The following is a 10,421-nucleotide window of genomic DNA, read 5'->3' as shown; positions in this document are numbered from 1 at the left end:
GTTATATCTGATGTCACTGATCTCACTGCAGTCCCTGAATCATACTTGACTGTAGTACTTGATCACATCCAGTCTTCTGGGTTAAATAATATGTAATAAGGCTTGAATATTAGCCTTTCAAGAGTTGACAGGGAAATGAAATCGCATTAGACTTCTAACCCCTGCAACTCTAGTACGGGACATCCGTCCTGTACGAACAGACGCACAAATGTGTGATTACTAACTACTAACATCAAATTAATCTAATAATTCGAAGGAGGAGTATCGGTGTTCGTCTGTTCTAAACAGGACTTCGACCCGTGAGCAGCCCCCTGGGGAATTATGTCGGAAAATCCGACACCATTTAATATATCATACAGACAGATAATATTTGCTGCTGTATTACCAACAAGTTACCCATAGAAAACGTAACTTGTAGTGGAATTACCATCTAAAGAAAACGGGATATCATCACCACATACTATTATAATTCACCAGCTATTCTGCTGGGAATTATTCTTAAATACATAAGTCTTTGGACTTTACCATCATAAAAACATCTTATATAAATTAACTTAATTATCAATATTAAAGTAGAGTAAATGTGACCCTTCTATCACGTTCTGAAATCTGGACAATGTGAGCCAGGCGTCAGAGTGGAGGAAGGAGGGCAGCCATTGTTGTTACTAGACCAGAGGCTCACACAGGAGCAAATTCGGCTCCTGTTAAATTTACTTGGACGTAGTGTTATGGAACCCAAAGGTGTACCATTGTCAACACGCTGTCTACAAATACAAGTTAAGTGTCTATCCGAAACCCGTTTATCATTCATTTATGGCCATTAATGTCAGGATATAGGGTTAGCCGGTTAGAACGCGAAATCGCCTCATACTAAAGGTAATTAAGCCAGGTCTTTAATGTTCCATGTACTGTATAGTGTTTTCTCTGATATAGCTTGTCATATATAGGATTCTGGCTTCACAGCTAGCGCACTTTTGACAGGTCAAGACGAGGATGCAAGATTATGTGCACCAGTTACTGGGTGATAGAAGCTACCTCAAAGAGGATAATTTGGTGTCTACACTCTAGTTATACCTGGTGGACTAACCTGCTGTACTATAAGAGAAGGAACCTCAACAATGTATGTAGCTATTACTGTAATTTGATTGGCTGCATATGTGTAATATAAACCCCCCCTAATGTGTAGAGGATCGATTTGTGAGATTAAGAGATTATTGCAGAAATACAGTCCACTTATCATTATACAAATTGCTATCGAAGTATATAAATTAACGTAAATATAAATTCATATAAATTAAATAAATATAAATCTCACAGGTCGGTTCCCACAGAGGTTGAGCCGTCCCTAGTCTTAATTGTTGCTGAAAGCTGAGTGTCGCTCTGTCAGAACCTAGATGGTCGAGACCCCTTGGCTAGGTGTGGTACGGCGAGCCGGTAGGAGCAATTATAAGATTAAGTCGAGTGTATCTTTGAATTAAGTATACTTAAATTTATAAAGTAATGCCTGTTATTTGCGTTGTTCTATAGATTAATTTTTGTTACCCCTAAATTCAATCCCCGGTTAAAAATTTTTTTTTTATCAAAGTGTTTAGCATTTTCTTGCATATTAGGCTAAGTGCGTACATTAAGTTTTGCTATTCCCTGTTGTATTAGTCTAGGTCAGAGGCGTTGTTTCTAGAGCGTAGTTAATCCTCTGGACTTAGGGCTATAGGTCGGTCACTATAGTAAGTGAAGGAGTTTAAGGGATAGTAATTTTCGTGGAAATGCTTAATAGAGTCCGTGGAATATTTCTCAGTATTTCAGGATAAGTTTTCGGCTAAGTCAACGTCGGAAAGTCGTTAAACTGTAATTAATTTGTATTCGTGGGTCACGTATATGATCTGGGTATCATTAGGATTCCCCAGTCCATGCGAGTGATATTTTCTAGTTTTTACCAGTAAGATGGTAGAATTGCGTTTTTTAGACTTAGAATTTTTGTAGAAATAGACACGTAGGTGGAAAATTTTCTAAGTCCAGCTTGGGCTAGAATCTGTGTTTTTGGCGGAAATTCTAATTTTCATGTTTCGTGTATATTCTAGGGTCAGTATTACTCTCTAGTGCGCGCAAGGGACGTAATTCTGTTGGTAAGCATTAAACAGTGATAATTACATTTTTGCCGAATTTAGTTATTTTTCGAGAAAATCGTGTTGTAATTTTGTCCACTTGAGGTGAAAATCTCGGATTTTGACGAAAATTCGAATTAATGAGTGTTGGAACCGCCCGATGTGTCAGCATTGTTCTGTATACAACGTCAGTAGTAAATACTAACTTATTTATATCTGTGAACGAGAAAACCCAATTTTTTGTGAATTAAAGGAGTTTTGTGATATTTAGGGTGATAGAATTTTTTTCCCTCGGAGTCAGAAAATTGGCAGAGTCCAGCAGTGAGTAAAAAACGCAGTTTTTGATAAAAATTCAATTTTTGGTAAGCAAATATAGGTCCTGGGTGTCTATATTAATCGCTAGAGCGGTTTATTAAAGTAAAACTAGTTATTTTCCTTCAGAACAAAAATTTAGATTTTTCAGCGTTTAAGCGAAAAAGCGCGGGACTTAGTTTTTTTTTCAGCGCAGCTGGTCCCGCTCCATCAGTCATCAGTGGCCACGCTGCTCACTGCAAGTGCGTTTAGTGTTAAAGTACAGTAAATATTCTTTATTAATCCATCACGAGTGCTGCGCGTTAGTTGCGTTATCATTTAAATTGTTTTATATAAATTAGATTCTTTAATGTTGACCAGACCACACACTAGAAATTGAAGGGACGACGACGTTTCGGTCCGTCCTGGACCATTCTCAAGTCGATTGTGATGAGGAGGTATGCTCTAATCTTTCTAACAAACGTGACTTAACATAAGCTTTCCCCCTTCCATTTCTTTCTTTCTCTTTCCTTTTCTTTCTCTCTTCTCCCTTTTTCTGTTCATTGTCTTCTCCTACGCTCCCTTGCTATCCTCTTCTTTTTCCTATTACTTCTCCTTCGGTGGTTATAATAGGAGCTGCCTCGTATGGGCCAATAGGCCTGCTGCAGTTTCCATTACTACTATCCCCTACACCTGACTTTCCTCCTCAGCTCTCTCTTGCCTATTTATTGCCTGTCCCTACCTCCTCATCACAATCAACTTGAGAATGGTCCAGGACGGACCGAAACGTCGTCGTCCCTTCAATTTCTAGTGTGTGGTCTGGTCAACATACTTCAGCCACGTTATTGTGACTCATCGCCTGCATATAGATTCTTTAATTTTTTTAACGTAGGATTTAGGTGTCAGCAATAGAACTGCGGGATATTTCACGGTTAGACGCAAGTGCGGGGCAGACACTCATTCATCGAATTCACTTCAGCGATTCTCTTGATTAATCGTTGTATTTCCTACTTAGGGAATTTAGTAGTTTTCTCTTGGAAAAAGAGTTGTGATTTTTTTTATATTATATAAGATCACGGCTGTAGTGAGTCCGGGTCGAGGGTGTACTAAACGGTAGTTACAAGAGACATGGCACACCAGACACCTCAGGAAATGTTTAACCCAGATAGTGACCAGTCAGTAGGGACCAGTGGAAGTGTAGAGGACAGCACCTCTTCCGACACCACTGGGGACCGCTCAGGTACACCTCATCCGTCACTACAACAACCCCAACCCCACCTCCCATACCAACCCCATCCTCAATTCCCATACCAACCCCATCCTCAATTCCCATACCAACCCTTCCCCCAAACCCAGGCCACCCCATACCCATTCCAACCCCAGGCCACCCCATACCCATTCCAACCCCAGGCCACCCCATACCCATTCCAACCCCAGGCCACCCCATACCCATTCCAACATCAGGCCACCCCATACCCATCCCAATTCCAGGCCACCCCATACCCATTCCAACCCCAGGCCACCCACACCATACCTCAACCCCAACCCCAGGCCACCCACACCATACCTCAACCCCAATCCCAGGCCGCCACAGCCTTAGACAGGCAGATGCGCACGGAGACGCCGGGCACTCAGTTGTCGCCATACGTGGAGGCGTTAGGTAAAGTAGAGGGAGCCAAGCCAAGTAACTGCGGCGCGGGTTCATCAGGCGGGAAGCAGCCCTCAGCTGCAAGTTCGAGCCACCCTGCGCGGGGTAACAACAGGGACCCGCGGAGGTGTTACTCCTGCGAGAAGCGCGGGCATATACAGAGGGACTGTAAAGTCACTATTACGAGAGCATGAAAGCAGGCTCCTAGTGATGGTAGGCCTACTTTTGAGGTGAAAGTGGAAGGTGTGAGATTGACAGCTTTTGTTGATACAGGAAGCCAGGCAACGGTAATTAAAAAGTCAATCTTCAGCAATTTTAAGTATGCACGTCTTAAACGTTGCGCAAAGACATTAACAGCGGTCAATGGGGAAAAGATTGAGATCGTAGGTCAAGGTACAGTTAATTTTGAGATTGATGGGGAATTGCAGCCTCACACATGTACGATCGTAGAGAACCTTGATTTCCCTGGTCACATCTTAATGGGAACTGATTTTCTGTCGCGATTTGATTATTCCTTGTCTGCTCAAAAAGGGGCTAGGAACTGCAGGTTGCAGTTGGGACAGACTTCCTACCCAGTGGAGATGATCGACCATCCCCCAGTTGTAGCTTCAATTAAGAGGAAGCTGAAATATAATGCGCACTATCCAAAATTGATTTTTAAGTCTCTTCCAGACACAGTTAAGAGGTCATGCGCATTGCATGCATTGACCAAACAGAGTTGCCCTCCACATTCTGTTAAATTTATTAAAGTAGCCGTGGGACGTCACATACAACCAGGTACCACCCTTCAGGTGGCTGGGAGATGTGATAGCTTATTAATTCCTCATCACTTAATTGTAGTGCTCGATAAAGGTGCACTCATTCCGGTTGTCAATCTTTCACATAAGACTTTTCGCTTCAGGGCAGGTGATAGGGTATCTCAGGGAACCATGGTGGAGGACACAGAAATCTTTCACCATGAGTCAGCTGAGACGCCAACCGTCACTGCACAATGTAGTGCATTGCACATGTTAGATACGAGAACTCCATCCAAAGTACAATACGAGACGAGAAATGTTGCACAGAATGTAGAAGAAGTAGAAAAATTAATTTCAGCACTTGATTTGCAACATGTTACACAGGCGGATAGGAAGGCACTGAGAGGAGTGTTGCGGAAATTCCCGAAATTATTTGCGACAGAGGATAACCAGATTGGTCTCCTTGATAAGATCGAGCACACCATTCCAACTGGTGATCATTTGCCTGTGTACACGAGACAGTGGAGGTTGCCGGAACAGGCAAAGAACGTTATCAAGGATGAGTGCCAGATAATGTTGAGACAGGGCGTAATAGAGCCTAGTACGTCACCGTGGCTCTCTCCTGTTGTGCTAGTTCGGAAACCGGACGGTAGTTATCGTTTCTGTGTTGACTACCGGAAGGTGAACGAATTAACTAAGGGTGATGTGTATCCGTTGCCCCGAATACAGGAGATAATAGATCAATTTGGTGCGGCTAAGTATTTCTCAACTCTGGACGCAAAATCGGCGTATTGGGCGATTCCGGTGGCAGAACAGGATAGGGAAAAAACAGCATTCTCGGATGGTAGGCACACTTATCAATTCCGTAGGATGCCGTTTGGTTTGAAGACAGCGCCTTCGTCGTTTCAGAGGGCCATCAACTTCATTCTTAGTCCGGTACTGGGTAGGCATTCTTTAGCGTACCTGGATGACGTGGTGATATATTCCAGGACGTTTGAGGAACACCTACAGGACTTGACTGAGACTTTGAAGTTGTTAGATCAGGCAGGTTTCAGGCTGAATGTTCAGAAGTACACCCTGGCGGCTCAGAAATTCAAATTTCTGGGGTTCCAGGTGTGCCCAGGCGGTATCCGACCTGACCCAGATTCTTGCCGCGCCATTGCTGACATGCCTACTCCAAGGACAGCAAAGGACGTGCGTAGGTTTTTGGGGGCGGCCGGATATTTTCGTCGTCATATTGAAGGTTTCGCTGGCATTTCAGGACCCCTGACTGATCTGACAAAGAAAAATGCGAAGTTTGTGTGGAAATCTGAACATGACGAGGCCTATCGCAAACTGAAAGACCAACTAATCACGACACCGGTATTGGCTATTCCTGATTTTGAGAAAGAGTGGGAAGTGCACACTGACGCCAGCGGTATTAGCTATTGGCGGGTGCTTAATTCAGCGAGATGCGGATAATTTACCCCATCCAATAGCCTATTTCAGTAGGAAGGTCAAAGGACCTGAAGTTCGTTATTCAGCTACGGATCGGGAGGCACTGGCAGTAGTAGAATCAGTTAGGTATTTCGAGCCTTACCTATTTCAGCGGCACTTTGTAATCTACACAGACCATCGAGCGTTAACACACATATTTAAAAAGCGAACAAAATGCCCACGAATGTCACGCTGGTCTCACGAACTTTCGGCCCACTCATTCCAGATCTTGTACAAGCCTGGTCCAGCACATGTTGTGCCAGACACGCTAAGTAGAAATATAGCGGCAGTTCAGATTAATGAAAATATTGAAACCATTCCATCAGATAAAATGAGAGAATACCAGATGAGCGAGCCTAGATGGAAAGAAATTATTGAGTATTTAGAAGGAGGAAAATACCCGAAGAAGAAAAAGAAGTTACCTATTCATGATTTTGAAATGAAACAGGGCGTCCTGTATTATGTTAATAGCCAGAATGATAGGGCAGTATTTCAACTAGTTATTCCGGACGCGTTGCGGTCATCAGCGTTAAAGCTTGCGCATGCTTCTAAAATTGCAGGGCATCCGGGGGTCTTTAAAACCCACCTGAAAGCAAAGTCTCTATTTTATTTTCCAGGATTACTTTCTGAAGTAATCAATTTCGTGAAGTCGTGCCCTCGTTGCCAGAGGAGGAAAGGCACCCTTAATGTACAAGCCCCACTTCAGGAATTTCCTGAAATTCGTGAGCCGTTAGATCGTGTGGGGGCCGATTTGATTGATTTACACCACAGTCATTCAGGTAACAGATACGTGTTGGTGCTAGTTGACCATCTGTCTAGATACACTACACTAGTTGCATTACCTCAGAAGGATTCTCGTACGGTTGCAGATGCGTTCTTGCGTAGGTTCGTTACTGTATTCGGACCTCCTAAAGTTTTAGTCTCTGACCGGGGTCAAGAATTCAATGGGAATATATTTAGAGAAGTGTGTAAGATTTTAGAGACAACTTCGGCTTTTACAACAGCCTACCACCCACAAGCAAACGGAATGACGGAACGGACTAATCGTTCAGTCAAGGATATGCTTGCAATCCTTGCTGAACATGACGCAAACACCTGGGATGAACACCTACCCTATGTTCAGTTCGCCTTGAATACTGCCATCCACCAATCAATTAACACCCAACCACTTCATTTGTTTACTGGTAATTAATGCAATTTCCCCTCAGGTCTGCTTAACAGACATAATGTTGCATATGGGGAGGACTATCCTTCAGAGGTCCTTGGAAAAATGAGAAATGCATGGAATATTGCAGCTGAAGCGTCCAAGAAGGCACGGACTCGGTATGCTCATTTTTATGACAAGAAAGTGCGCCCTCTTGAGTTGACGGAAGGAAGCCTCGTATTGAGAGTGAATGAGGCTGCGCCCGCCAATCAGAGCAGGAAACTAGCTCCGAGGTGGCGAGGACCATATAGAGCAGTTAAAAGGGCGGGGCCGGTTAATCTTGTTATAAAAGGAGTATTCGAGGACCAGGTGGAAAGGACAATTCATGTAAATAAATTGAAACATTATCATGCTAGAGAGGAATTAGAACTGCCTTCAGCGGGTCTAGTTCCTGACTCAGCAGTGCTGACTCATGGCTTCACCGACGAGTCAGAAGATGAGGATGACCCTCTGTCATCGCTCATCAGTAGTCAGGTGCAGTCTCGCCAACCTATGGTGACGGGATCTCGCGCTATACAGTAAAGTAACTTCCTTGGTTAGTATAATTTAGTATTCATTAGATTTTCCTGTAAAGGCAATGAGGTGTACTATCTCTATACTTGACTCAGGTAGCAACTTTTACCGTGCTCTGGGGTTCCACCTCCACCAAACCCAGAGTATATCTATGCTTCCGCTGTGTTGTGTCTGTCTGTTCCCAGGTCTGATTGGTACACCGACCCAGTTGTTCCAGCCACACGTGAACCCTTGTCTGTAAAGACCGAGGGGGGAGGCACGTTACACAAAGCCCTCCCCCCACCAGACCCAGTAACTCATACATCAGTTACTTTGGGGATGAGTGACTGTCCAAGAGTCACCCGGCCGACGCCTCACGTCACTAACGAGGTTGTCAGGGCCAGCGAGCTGTCCACATTATAGCAGTCACCGGGGGTGCCATGCAACGCCGGGGTAGCTGTCTCGAGATCACCACTACCCACCTGCTGCGTCATCAAGACTGCAGCCATTCCAGCAGTGTTGGAGGAGAGGTCAAGAAATGGAAAGCACGTAGCAGTACTCAAGAATTTCGCCGGAAGATTAATGATTACGTTATCTGAAGTAACAAGAAAGCAGAACTAAGGCGGTCACAGGTGGAAGGCACGGTTTCCCTACAGAGTACCGGGACTCGCCAATAGAAGGTCGCAAAATTGTCTCCTTTGGCCTAAAGTCGGCGGTACGAGGGTATACACAGTTGGTGTTTACGGCCTAGTAACCTGGTGACATCAATAAACGCCTGAGATGACGTGAGCAATGATGGAAGACGAGATTCACCTGTTCTGCAAACAAGCAACCCGCCCCTACGACCTTCTGACACCACTCCTGCTACGAGACACTGTTGGTACATCCAGTCCTGCTCTGCTGTGGTCATCTGCGACGTCAAGTTTAACATCAAGACTGCCGTGTGAACTGTGATTGATACGAAGGCGTGTGGACTGTCGAGAGCAAGATCAATGGCCGAAGTAACAGTATTCTACAGCTGTCACTTGGCACTCCGCTCTACTACACTCTGTCGTCATTCTAGAGTACCGGATGGGAGTACAAGAGGACCAGGTATTGATGTCTACACATGGGGAGAAGCAACATCGACACCGTCATCGTCAGCGACTACATTCAGCATCCAGCAGCATCGATTTTTTTTTCTCAATTACTCAATATGAACAATGGATACAAACAACAAAGTGGCTCTGACCATCTGTGTAAAGAATATCTGGACACTTTTGTTTAAATGTTGAAAAACAGAGTTAGAATCACAATACTTTTTAAATGTTGAAAAACAGATTTAAAATAATTCTGGTATAATATATGAAAATTTTACTCTATAAATTGGTCATTGATTAACATCGAAGCCCCTGTGACATTGTTTAAGCCCTGAACAAACGGTTATGGATAATTATGTTGTGTGCTACTTTTTCAGAATGTTTGAACACAGGAGAGGCAGACCAATATAAACATTGACACTCTTACAGTGAGTGAGAACACTTGGCTGTACAGTCAGCTGAAACCTGTGATATAGTATAGGAATTTTTTTTTATATTTTTAGATACATGTAATAAACGTTAGGTGTGTTCCTTAGCATGTCACGGTTGACATTGAGTGGGGAGTGGTCAGTACACGGATGTGAACTTGATAGTTCCGTAGTACGCTCCCGGATGACTGAAAGTTCAGTCTGAAGATTATAACTTTAATGTTTATGTTTGAGCACGGTGTGGCCGGCTCTAGAGGACACATGAACTTGGCTAGTGAAGAGCCAAGAGAGTTTAATAGCTAGTCTTTGATGATAGAGTAGGGACATGTTATTTAGCTATGTCAGTAAGGATAGGATGTATGTTTCCTGATGTTGGAGGATTGCTGTCAGTTGACAGCTGAGAAATTTATGAATTTAAACATGTTGATGTTGGACACTATTAATTGTCAAATTTTCTTAGTTAGGTTAGCTTTTGTTTGTGGCATGAGTTGAATTGTGGGTTTGGATACTAAACCTCGTGATTTTTAACAAATTAACAAGGTTTACTAAGTGCTTGTGCGGGGGGGGGGGGGGTTGTAACAAACTAGGCTGATTGTAAGAATTATTCCAGAAGGTTCCAGAAGTTTCGTATAGGGACCTGACCTCAACAACGCACATTCCTCTGGGGATTAGCAGGTCTGAGTCACAAATGGCGGGCGTCTCTGTTCACAGTTGCGTATAATGAATCATCCTATAGTATTCAGTAATTTAGAGAAATTAGCCTTTATTCATTTTGTATTAAAATTGTATTGTATAGGAGATTTGAGTTAAGTCACCATCAGTGACGTCACGAATCAGATCTAAGTTGTAAAGCGCGAGTGACCGGCGGTCATAGGTCATCAGAGTTGACATGTCCACTATTTCTCAAAGTTCAAATAACCATTTTGGGGAACGGGAACAGCTCTGCCGTTAGATGCTTGTGTAA

This window comes from Procambarus clarkii, chromosome 33, assembly GCF_040958095.1.
Source record: "Procambarus clarkii isolate CNS0578487 chromosome 33, FALCON_Pclarkii_2.0, whole genome shotgun sequence".
In the NCBI taxonomy this organism is placed as follows: Eukaryota; Metazoa; Arthropoda; class Malacostraca; order Decapoda; family Cambaridae; genus Procambarus; species Procambarus clarkii.
Note: the sequence above shows the minus strand (reverse complement) of the source record.